Below are 13,637 nucleotides of genomic sequence, written 5' to 3' on the forward strand. Positions count from 1 at the left end.
TTATTATATCACACACAAGCCCCGTACAATGGCCGGATATTTACGGACTAAATTGCGGAAAGTGCAGCGCAATATTAATAAATACTACATGTAAAGCTTCTGACATAAGTACCTGCCGAAATCATGAGATTAAATTTAAATTAAACCAGTTGGCCGTTTCCACACCTAATTGCCGATACCCGTCAAGAGCCATTGGGCATATACAAATACCTGGTAAAATACCTCTTGCAGGTAAGAGTCGATAATGACACTGACTAATGCAATGTAGCTTTTTGTTGTTGTTTATAGTTTGAAATCAAACGAATATGCTTGTTTTTTTTAGTCCAACGGTATGGGAATATGTATTCGGACATAGTTACTTCCGTAAATTGCAGCTTCCATTATGTTATTATATTGTTAGTCAAACCTTCAGCAGAATAAAAGCACATGTGTATATACGACCCATCCACAACCGTCTTTGTGGTTATTATGGTACCAATTATTGGGCACATTTGCGAAACCCCACCTCACGACTGTTCCGTCCCAGTTCGGCTGTACAATCCTCTTATTGATGTGACGTATCTACGTTGCTTTATTTAGTGTTTTCGCTTTCGTTTTATTACGTGTACTGTATATGTAATTAGCATGATCTAGACGCATTTTTTGCGTTTTATTATCAGTTTCAAAGTATCCGGCATCTTATGACACTTTTGCACATTACGAGTACGTGCTGCATTTATTGTTGGATTTGTTGGCAAGTAAACATTGCCGGGCGTTCAATAAAATGACTATACCTTTATTTTGACCGGGACAGGGCAATCTAAAGAATAAGGATAATAAAATAAGCGGCTTCTCAATTTATTATAACTTTCTTTTATTGCATTGCGATGATGAAATAATATCTTGAAACTGTATTTATAAATTTTGATTATGTATTTGCAAAATAAAAATATTAGCGAGGAAACTGTAAGATTTTCATTTTTTGTGCCTTGATTTTCTAGAGTTAAAAAAATCTCAAAATTATTTTTGCATCTCAGTTACCCCTTAAAAGTTTGGAATTAAACAATGCGATCGTCAGATGCGTATACCTCTAAGTATGTTACCTATTAAGAGGTGTAGCAGGAAAAGGAACGCCGCTAACCCAGTGGCCAACTGAGAGGTGACATCGAACGATTACGCCCGCCGAGCCTCCATTCCGTACCGGTATCTGCGCTAACACACACCGCGACCAGACCACGCGCTCACGCGCTTATACCACCCGGACTATAGGTACGATGCTTGCACCCAGGGATGAGCTCTATTGTCTTTCAAAACGAAACGCGATGGACGCGCGCTGCATCATAATCAGTGTAGAGAGTTTTGGCGACATGTGAATACAAAGTCGTTGTCGATAACGCATCGGACGGACAAATTACTGAAGGAAGGACTATTGGCTGATGAAGACGTCAGTCAGACAATTGAAGTGTTTGTGTACTTGTGAAGGACCCGACTGTGATATCCGTACATTTTGTGCCCAAGTGAGTTAAGGATCTGCGATTAAATGAATCTATAAACCTGTTGAAATAACGGGGTAAGTGTTTTTTTTAGTTGAAATTAATTATGTTATCTGGTATGTTCAATTAATGCAATTTGTTTGGATGTGAAGTATGTTACCGTTACTCAAGACATTAATTTGTCAGTAATAGGAATAGGATGCCGCGTTTTTGTGCTGCTATTGAGACTTTTTGGATGACTTACCCTTAACTTAACTTTAACTTTTAGTACCCTTTATTAGAATTTCATGTATATTTTTTTTTGTATGTTGACCTAATTAAAAGAAGAGCAGTTAAATAAAAGTAGGTGCTGAGGACGTCCTCGAATTCATTTAAACTTATACGTACCCACCAATTGTCCCACGTACAAACAACTAGGCATTGCAAATATATAGAGTTTTAGACATGTATTGCACACATTTAATTGTACATAAAGTAACTTTTAAATGTTTAATCGGTGCCTTTTAAGGTAACACATAAGTTACTGGTCCAAATCCGGCTCAAAGGACCATAAAGTATGTTAAACATCATGCAATATAGTGTCATATTTTAAATTAAATAATATATATTCAGTATAATTTAGAAGGAAGAAGCGCTGGCAGCGGTAAAGAGCGTGCGACTTACAATCCGGAGGTCGCGGGTTCAAACCCCGGCTCGTGCCAATGAGTTTTTCAGAACTTATGTACGAAAATCATTTGATATTTACCAGTCGCTTTTCGGTGAAGGAAAACATTGTGAGGAAACCGGACTAATCCCAATAAGGCCTTAGTTTACCCTCTGGGTTAGAAGTTCTGATCGCAATCGCTTTCGTAAAAACTAGTGCCTACGCCAATTCTCGGGATTAGTTACCAAGCGAACCCTAGGCTCCCATGAGCCGTGGCAGAATGCCGGGACAACGCGAGTTAGAAGAAGAAATATAATTTAGAAGCACTATATTTAAGAGGCACTAGGTATACCTTTAAGTACCTTCTTTTATTTGCAAGGTGCAAGGTTTAATCAATAGGACATAGATACATAGCTAGGTATTAGGTTCACGTCTCTCTTGTGGTCACCTAAAGTTAAGGGCTTACTCTGTATGGCATTAGCAATGACAAAGAGTTGAGTTAGCTTAGACCGATGATTTATAATCAGAATGAGACCATCCCTAAATTCGACAGTCATATAAGCCTTTGGATTATGTCCAGTCGATTTCCCAAACATCTTTACAAACCAACGTTCCAAAACATTAACATAATTATATCTAAGGATGGGCCTTACGGGAACTAAGTATGGTGGTAGTTCAGTGGTATCACTCGCGAATTCGAGCCAATCGTGCAGTTTAACGCAACTAGTTGCGACCAATCGCCCGCGTGATGCGACCTCATCAACCAATCGCGTTGTGGCGTTAGACTGCACGATTGGCTCGAATTCGTCTGCGTGACACCGCTGTACTGGCCCCATTCTTATAGCCCGTAAGGCCCGTCCTTAGATATATGTCAATGTTCCAAAAATATAATCTACGCACGTCTAAGACACTGACAAAAAGTTCGTATAAATAATTTTTAGAACGTTGTATTTAAGTATATTTGTAACTAACAAAATATGGATTGTGTCGTCCGAAATAAATGATTTTTATTTTTATTTTATTTATTTAAAGCTATTTGTGTAATGTATAGTTGTTACGAATAGCTATATTATAATTATTAGGGACATTAGGGTGTTGCCGGCGTTTGAGTTCCAGTGATTTATTGTGACGGCCCTTTAAAGTTCATTACTAATGCCCGTGGAATCCAGGAAGTTCCATATTATTTGGGCCGTAATGTTCTGTACCTCGTAGGGTTGCAATACTTGCAATATGCCGTCCTAAGTAGGTAAGTACTTCTTTTTGACATTAGTGGTTCACAGGTACAGATAATATGCATTGCAGTCTCCTGTGACTCCTGGCAGAACCTGCACGTCGCATCTTGTTTCTTTCCAACTTTACGAATACCCAAAGAGCTAAATTTATGAAGAATTAAACCATATGACTATATTTAAATTACGTATCTAGTGAAACTATAGCTAAGCGCCTTATAATGAAATGCTAAGCTTAGCATTAAGCTTAATCTACATTTGTATGTGTGTGTATGTGTAATTTATATGTGGCTTTATCGTAGACGGTTAATATGCGTACACATAAATATGAATGCGCCTTAATCATAGACTATCTCCAACAGACTTCGCGTTATGTGGTCAATTGATCAATCCATAAATCAATCAAATAATTTATTCATTGCAATGACAATGGCATTCAAACTCAAAGCCGTCGAAATTACACAAACATAAAAATGTATACACGTCCATAATATACGAGTATTCATAGGAACAGAAACTTTTGTTGCAATATCTACATAATTTATGGCCAATTAAAATGCAACAATTGATTTGATGTTGTCATCAACAAAAGTAAAGGTAGGTATTTGACCCACTCGCTAACCAGTTGTTTCTTGTTCGACACTGACTGTGCAGCAACTCGTACTTATCCTGGAGTATGAAACTTATTTTTGGTTGAAGAATTTACTTTACTGAAGTAGGTACTTGTAAACTGGATTATCTTTGAAATGCAAGGGTTTCTTTGAAATTTCAGTTTTTAAGCCATAATATATTATATGCAGGGTTTTTGGTGGTACCAGGTAAACAAAAATTCATAACTTGTTACGCAATAATATCGAAAATAATGCGTGCCTAATCCCAAAATGCCTTAAAGACATCCTAATAAAACTTGCTGAATAATGGGAGAGTGTACGTGTGGTATCCGCTAATCTTCTCACATGCTCTATCTAGTACCATACCAAAGTAATCTTTGTCTGTAAGTGAATCGCGCACATATAAAATGGTCATACAAGGATCACACGCAACCCGTCCGGCCTGTTCCAAGTGTCACGATAAACCTCTTCTGTATTCGTCCTCCTTTTGAACCTATTTATTTTTCACTTGCACATTTTATACCACGTTATTTATGCTTATGCTTTCTAAGTATGTTTTTGGGTTAATGTTTTTGCAAAAATATTTGTACGTAGGAGTTATTGAGGTTTTAGTCGTCGTTTTTCGTGGGTTCTGGGTTGTGGGCGGTCCAGTGAATCCTTTGGCTGGGGGCATATTCGAGATGTACAGTTTTAAAGAGAGTTACTTATTACGTGCCGATTTGTATTTGTGGCCAAATATCAAAGTATTTGCATTTCAAAAATCAAACATTTATTCAGCAAACAGGCCACAGGGGCACTTTTACATGTCAAATTTTTACAAGCAATAAAAACACCAAAAATTACAAAATACAATTACAAATATGGAATCTATGACATATAATTTAATTACATGTATCAGAATTAATTTGACAGTCTCTAATTGTCGAATTACACAAAAAAAACTATGATAATACAAACAACAAATACTAAAATTCTTTGCGGTTAAACCTGAGAGCGTAGGTTAAATTCTCGTATTGACTTTCCTAACTTACCTTTCATAGTGTTTGATGGTGTCCCGGTTCCTGTATCGAGCCAGGTATATTAGATCGCACACTGTCTTGGGTACCACAGATAAGTGAGATCAGTAGGAAGATGTTTGCTTCTCTGATGGTGTCATTTCGCAGGCATGCATGCATTAAAATAAGTGAGTTTCAGCAAATATGTAAGAAATATATATCATAACATAAACAATTATTTTCATTCGTTTGCTTTCATAAGTATGTAATATAAACTTATTTCCAAAAAGCTTTATTCAATAGTTTTCAATAAAAAGACACGTCAAGATTTTTTCTAATGGTAAAGAAACTACCTATAAGTTATTCCTCCCTTGCTTCTAACACGTATTTAAAAATTAACGCGACACGTAAGATACTCAACTTCTAGGCATTCCACGTAAAGCATTAACATGGAGCTGGAGCCACTTGACATGCGTTGTACGCAGAGAAGTGTTCATTTGTGGTACGTGCTTGGTGACCACCCGTACGGTGTACGGTGTTAGATAATAGGGATGTATTTAGATGTAAAAGTTATCACATACCTTTTTTATGGGATCGATACAATTATTTACAAGATGTTGCTGCTTAGATGATGAATAAAATTCGGCGTCTAAATATTACGAGTACTTTACGATTAAGTAAGTCTTGATGTCAAGTGTACATTTATAAAAAAATATAAATGAATTATACCATACACAACACAACAGGCAACAACACACACGACACACAACAACAACAGGAAAAACAAAATTAGTTCTCAGGCCCTCTAAAATAGCTTCATTAATTATAATTACTAATCTGATCTGACAACAACTGTTTACGAAATAGGTAACAACTCTTGGGGGTAACACAATAAGATGTAAAATTCACGAAGTTGTTACATAAGTACCTGTCTAGGTAAATACTCTTTGGTAATTTGAGTACTAAGAGCAATTGGACGAATAACTAAACTACCTAACCCATTAGACGAAACAATGGTAATGATAATAGAGCCATGTTAAGTTCACCATTTTCTACCTAAATTCCTAGCACGAAGAAAGATTACATATAACCACAGAATAAAATAATAGTACTAACGTACAGAAAGGAAACTTCCGACCATAGATATAAGAAGTAAGGAGATTTATAACGAAGCATAATTTCAACGAGTCTCGCTGTCTCCAACTGTCCCCCACCACACCATTAAAGGCGTGGCCAGACAACTAACTGACGCGCTGTGATTGGCCAAACCGCGCGGTGTAGGAGCCTAGAGCGGCGGCACTAGAGTGAGGACAATTCGATAGAGCTATCGATATTTTACATGTTCTGAACATGACCTTAGAGTTTTGACATTTTTGTTTTAAGTAATTATTGCCATAGACTTAATTTATATTCCTTTAAATTTTTGACCTTATTTACGAACTAAGAATTTTAAGGTACGTGTAAGGTATATTAGTTGATCCATAAGTTCTCTCACAAAGGTTTTTACTGATAAAATGTAATACAAAGCTTTTAATTTCAAAAAAAAAAACATGTACCATGATGCGAAAGCTTGTTTATGCTTAACTAATCAAATTTGTTAAAATTTTAGTCATTATTTGATGTAATGTTTGTTTAAATTGTTTACTTTGGTATTGTCGTTAGACGCGAGCGCTTCATTAAAAAAATAGTTTCAGTTTATTATAGCATATTTCGTCACCAATTGAAAGCAATTCCAGCATGTTACATAGAGTTATGAAGAACTGCGAAAGCAAGTTATAGTAAATTATATTGTAAGTATAATGCACCATTAAATAAGCTTTTAAATCATATGTACGAATAATAAGGAAAGAGTTATCATAATTATCAGTAAAAATCTTTCTGATAGAACTTATGGATCGACTAAGTATACAATATACTATTATTTTAAACATATTTATATTCTATCGTTATATAAATGAGGCGAACTGTAACTGGAAACATTTTTCTTGAAAATGATCCGAACAAATAACACTTTTCTCGCTCGTAAACCAGTTAGGGCCTCTGCCTGTAGCATCTATCCATTTTTCTTTAATACTGGGATTTTTCGGGAAACTGAAAAAAATTGCAATCATGAACATATTTGATTATACCTAGTGCAGATATTCGAATCGTTGCTAAGAACCTGAATAAAATATACTTATAGGTATAAACTATAATGTTATAAATAAATTGTACTTAATTAAATCAGTTTATTTTTTGGCTTACCTATTCGATTTTTAATCCATATTAATAAGTAGTTAATTAAACATTACGTGCATATAAAATAATTGTAAAACTTTACTTGAAAAATAATTACTTTCACACACACTATATCCAAACATTTTTATCGATAACGCTCAAAGATCAATTATATGCACGAGCACCACTCTACTTCGCGGCGTCGGTTGGCGGTCGTACCAAGAAACAATAATGCCCCTGTGAATATTGTTAGCGGTTTAATGCATTGCGCCGTTGCTAAGGACACTACAAATAGTTTTCCATGCCCAAGCGTCAATGTAGAATGCATAGACAAATTGCCACGCGTTTGTATGACAACATGGTCTGACTCAGAAAAATCATATGTCACTGGATTTATTTGTTAAAATGTGTGGTTTTATTGACTAATACGTGAAAAAAAAATGTACTCACATGTGGTATGTAACTCCATGATCCTTATAGTTTTTGGATGCACTCCTATTTCGACACAAAATAACGCTATAATTCGGTATTTCAATAAAATTGACGCGCACATTGTTCAATGACAGCTAATTTGCTACTGTCTTACGGCGGGCCGGTATGGCCACGATGTGGCCATGTCGCGGCGACACGCGCCACGCCTCCGTCAGCCATCTAGTACTTTCTATGATCTGAGCTTCCGACAAAACCGAAGTTTGACAGCGATTCAGGGACAAATCATGTTGTCCCTTTCTAATGTATGGCACTATCCCTTTCGGCTATTTAGGGTTGTCAAAATTCAAGTCATTACCTTATCTATAATTTTGCACGCACATGGACGTCATGTTTTGCCAATCCTAATAATTGCTCGTAACAACGCCGAGCCGAACGGAGCCGAGAACGCCCGAAAGCTGCAGTTTCCCCCCACTGATATAACTAGAATTCTAGAACCAATTTACGCACAAACATTTGCAAACTCAAAACTGGCACACGCCAACGCCACCGACCGTCAATTCTAGGTAATAAATGCCACTGCGGGCCTATAAAGACACCACAGGTTAAAACAATAACACATTTGGCTGAGATGCATGGCTGTGATTCGCACCGCAAACCTGTTAACCGAATGCCGAGCAAAATGGGTAATGATTTGGCAGTCTGAAACAATTTTCGCGGAGTAAATGTTTGGGTCTACTCTAGTGGTTGACTAGTCCGCTGTGGAAGATATTTCTTCCACAGTGGAGTCCGTTACATTACCTACATATTTTTCTTCTTCTTAACGAAACTTTAAAATGGAAAACAGGACAGATGATGATGATAAATTTGGTAAAATAATAAGCATATTTGTGTTTTACGTATATTTCATGTCTGTCGATACATAATACTAATCTGTGTATATCAAACCAGTAATAGTAACAAACAGATATCAAATCAATCGCAAAATTTCGTTATATGTTATACAGAGATTAAGAATGTCTACTGGAAATTTCTGCGTGGTAGAATAAAATAATTTAAAAAAATTCTTTGTTCCTACATTTTCCGCACTCAAATACCTATAGTTAGACTTTGTAAGACGTTTTTAAAAATTGACACAATGAAAAACTAGGTTTATAGGTTTACGTTTTTTTTTAATTTGCAACACTTTTTTTTTAACCGAAACTTTTAAACCTAGAATATATTATGCTGAAGCGATCGACATCAAAATTAAAGTGATTATGTTAAGCTTTTTAATTAGTGGAAACCGTTTTCTCCCGAAATGGAAATTTCATAGAAAAAAAACCGTTATTTCGTTAGGATCGCAAAGCTCTTACGGATATTTTAAAACCGTCAAACTAGGTATACTAAGTAATACACAAAATATAGAGTTTATCTAGATTAGAATGCTATAAAACATCTGAATGAACTAAACTGAATGGATTGCAACACTAAAATACCATTTTAGTATCAGTTTAATGGACATTAGTACATCCACGGTCTAGAATCTAGTGCCTGTAGGTCAGCACAAGCCGTCGGTCGGGTCCCACGAGCTTAACTGGCGACTAAACTCATCGCCGCGCCGTTTGATACAGGGTTTAATGAAACCGGTAGCTAATGACAGATTGGTAATGAGAAAGAGATGGATCACAGTTTACTCTTGTACAGTAATATCCAGATAATCGCCACTATGGCCGCCAAAATAGAAAAATTATACAGGCTGTTTATTTTAGTCACCTGCAATAATTTACGGGGACAATATATAGATCATACTGAGCTGAGCTAAATAAACACTCTGTATGTTACCATAGAAATAAGGACATTTTCTAAATATGTATTTCGTTATATTGTCTGTCATTGTCTATTTGATGCTGACTACAAATTATTCATTTTTCGCTTTTGCTTTTATGCAACAAAATTCGCAATATGTATGCTTCGGCTATATGTAGTCCCCACGCCACGCTGGCCCAATACGGATCGTGGACTTCACATACACCTTGAATTTCTTCGCAACTGTATGCAGGTTTCCTCACGATATTTTTCTTCGCAGAAAAGTTAGTGGTAAATATCAAATGCTATTCCGAAAATAAATTCCAAAAATCCATTGTTGCGAGCGAAGTTTTTAACCCGCGACCTCCGGATTGAAAGTCGGAGATCATATCCACTCGGCCACCGACGCTTATATGCAAGGTGTAATGGCGCCTCTACACGGTAGGTCATCAAGCCATGATGCTAGCCCACTAAGATGGGCCAACGTGTAGAGAGGGTAGTAGTGTCGGATGGCTTAAGGCGCGGCGGGATGGCGATGGGATGGCCACGGTGTCGGTTTTTCGTCCGCACATTAAAGGTAGTGGGCCAGCGATGGTGCGTACGAATCTACACGTGGCCCATTAAATAGTGCGTGCTCTCAACCATCGCATGGCCATCTCGCTGGTCCAGCATTGGGCCATCGTATAGAACCATAACTATGAGCGGTTCTTGAGTAATAATGATTTCTTGTTCCTGCTCCATACATTTTTTTGAAACAAGAATTCGTAACTCGACAGTTTTCTTTCCAAATCGTCTAAAATTCATAGGTTACCATAACAATGCTGGGGAAAACCTATTTCAATAAAAAAAAACATAAAATTAACAACTTCGGTTTCTATGTCAATGAGAGCCGAATTTCAGCCCACAGTGGCTCGTGAAAGGATTTTATCTGGTCGGCCGCCGGTCCTGCGAAATAATTTGTATATAGTATAGACCGCAATTTTTTTTAAAAGCGAAGTATTGCTGCCCTTCTCTGATATTTCTTAAACTTTCTGGCCCGCCATGAAGAATTTTTGCCCACCACTGCTCTAAACAGTACTTACACTTAATTAACAAATCATGGATCTTAAATACTGTCATTCTTATTATTTATCTACTTATGTAAATACAATAAGAAATCAATTCCTAATAGAGGTAGGGACATGCCACAGCCGTATAACTTTTTGTACGTTTTCGGCTGTGAATATTTTAATCCTCTCACAATGAAATGAAGGAAAGGTTTTGAATGGTTTCTCACAACAAGTCTCAAGTGTTTGTAGAATATTCATGTGGGGCTTTCTTTTCGTGTTCTTTATTTAAATATATGACTTTTCGCGTTAACCTTTCCTTAGTGTTTCTTTTTTTAGGCTTTTGAATCTTGCACAATTTCGTCTTCTTGACGTAGGTCAATTGCCAAGTCAATCTACTTATTTAAAATAGTACCTGGGCGACCGAGCTTTGCTCGGTTATAACTATTTATTGTAATATGGTGGTCTATAGGTGATAATCTTAACTAATTTTTTTTACTAAATTAAACTTGTCTAAAACAATAAAAATTAAAAAATTATATATAAACTTGAACATATAAAAAAAAACAAAAGTTAGTCACCGGGCGAGATTCGAACCCGTAACATTCGTTTAGCAGCCCGCGTCTTAACCCGCTGGACCAGACGGACAGTGGCCGGCAACCCGAAATTAGCGACGATATTCTGCGTCGAAAGAAAAACGCATGAAAACTCGAAAACACGCGTTTTTCCAAACATAAGACTAATCTAGATAGATTGTATACCCCCAAAAACCCCCATATCAATCAACAGATCAGCGAAATCGTTAGAGCCGTTTCCGAGATCACAGAAATATATATACATATATATATATATATATATATATATATATATATATATATAAATATACAAGAATTGCTCGTTTAAAGGTATAAGATAAAAGATTTTTAATATTGATATAGTTACTATAAGATGTTGTTAGGTTAGCTAATAACGTAATAACTTAAGACAGGAGGTCCCTTAAGTAGGGACTGAATAAATTAACCGACTTGGTATTACATAGATCTCACTACTTTTTACGGTAGAAGAACTGAGTTGCGAGACTTCGTTTTTTTACAAGTTGTGTTTTTGAGGGCATTCATTAATACTTATGCCGTAACACACAGTTACGATACTAAAGGCTTATGAGCATTTCTTGCATTATGATGCAAGGCAATATCATAGGACTCTATATCATGCATGCACATTTGTATTGTTTTGCAAAAAATGTTTTCTTTTTCAATTTCCTACACTAAGGGCCTCCGCTAGCTGGCGCGGGTGCACGGAGCGGACGAGCGGGTTAACGAAAAATAGTATGAGCGACGCTAACTGAAGCGGACGCGTGCGGCGGATTTCACCTACAAATAGCACCCGCGTGCGTGCGCACGCGGCGGGCGTCCGCGTCAGCTAGCGTAGGCCCTTATTCCTATAGTCAATAATAATTCCTATTGTCAATTATTCCTATAGTCAAAAAAGTGATAATTTTTTTGTTACTTCTCTTCCGTAATATCACACCACTATTATCTGTAGTATGTGTAATATTCTTAACTGTTAACCATTTTTTAGGACAGTACCAGTAAAATGAATAAGTAATTATTTTAATCGGTATAACGTATCGTATTTATATTTTCATCGCACTTGCTCGAAAAAGATCTTATTTCATGCAGGTATACTTACTGAAGGAAAAGGGCATGTATTGTTACTGCGGAAGTAATGCATTGCTCCCGAGGGAGTTTTAGCATTTGTTTTAGTTGTGTTACTAATTCATATGAACCAAGTAGGTATTCATGAGTTTTTCTTTTAAAATACTAACTTTTATAATTTATTTTTATTGTTGATTTAAAAATATATTTAATTTGCTTAATTTAATAGCCGATTAAAATATTGTAACAATAATTTTAATCTTGGCTAGTTGGCTGAATGCCGTATATTGGTCTGTGCCTTGGACGTCTAACCTGTCATTGAATGACAATATGGCGGACGAATGTTTGAAATATCACCGTATGTGATGTAAACCATTGTAACTCCTGGGGTAAGGATATTGCAAACTCGAGTTTTAATGCACTCCAGCCTGCGGCTGTCGTGTGCATCAAAGACCTCGTTTGCAAAATTTAACTTACCCCCTCGTCGCATAATGTGCTAATAACCTATTAAGTAAGTCTTAAGTACGGGAATTCATTAAATCGAAGATTAGTCTATGGGTGAATTCCACAAAAAATTTACGTAGCTCAGTGCTGAAATTAGCCTTCATTTAATGATTGATTAGGTAATCAAAATCAGTCAGTCAAGTGTGTTCGCGTAAGCTGTAAGCTTATAAATGTACAAAATAATTTCACTAAATTCAGACGAAAATTATACGATTTTTTTTCATGACTAAGTATTTCTTTTTTAACAATTAAACAAGTTAAAGATGTTCAATTAAAGCAAGGTACTTAATTAATTAGGGTAAGTATTATCTATCTCTTGTCGCGCAAAAATAATTATAAATACATAATCTGCACTTTATGAACTGGATATATAATATTAATTTTATATCGAGATAATATTTCACATTAATGTTAAATAAACTATATTAGGTAGGTATATTTTATGTCAAACAAAGCATGGAATGTATATTTTACGGACAAAGTCTTAACCAGAATGTACCTTAATTTCCAAAACCAACTTTTTAAATTCCATACATTACCTACATACCCACGGCAGGATTAAGTTGGATAAGATCCAATAAGTTTCAAAACTCAATTACACCCGAATTCAAATCTCGTACCAACTTTTCCAATCCGAATTCGTCAATACCTTTATCCTTAAATTCAAATTCTTTGTGAAAGTGATTGTCCGGAATGAATGTCAATCATTGTGGAAAATAATCGGATCTGAACTATCGAGTCCTACTCCTAAGTGACTCGTGCGGTATCGGTAATCACTTGATGAATGGCAAGATTGGCAAGTAGCCGAGTCGAGTCGAGAATCATTTTTAAAGACCTATCCATAGATACCCCACACGTATGGGTTTGATGAAAAAAGATTTTTTGAGTTTCAGTTCTAAGTATGGGGAACCCCCAAAATGCGAAGTCAATGTATTCTGCGGGTACCTTCTTTTGTTTTTGCTAGCTTTTACTAATTTATGTATTAAAATGAAACCACTTCGATGTATGGTTAGTCGTTTTTAGGGTTCCGTAGCCAAATGGCAAA

The 13,637-nt window shown here is 36.2% G+C and overlaps 1 protein-coding gene across 4 annotated transcripts in view; it reads left to right on the top strand.

Moving 5' to 3' along the window:
• Nucleotides 1-13,637, top strand: part of LOC133527517 (uncharacterized) — a 46,676-nt gene that overhangs the window by 20,699 nt on the left and 12,340 nt on the right. For 2 of the 4 annotated variants that reach the window (XM_061864558.1, XM_061864562.1), the window contains exon 1: nucleotides 1,255-1,549. The exons of 1 other annotated variant lie outside the window; for it this stretch is intronic. The gene's annotated coding sequence lies outside the window, so the exon portion shown is untranslated. One more of the 4 variants, XM_061864561.1, reaches the window with a different exon arrangement.

This window comes from Cydia pomonella, chromosome 18, assembly GCF_033807575.1.
Source record: "Cydia pomonella isolate Wapato2018A chromosome 18, ilCydPomo1, whole genome shotgun sequence".
Lineage (NCBI taxonomy): Eukaryota > Metazoa > Arthropoda > Insecta > Lepidoptera > Tortricidae > Cydia > Cydia pomonella.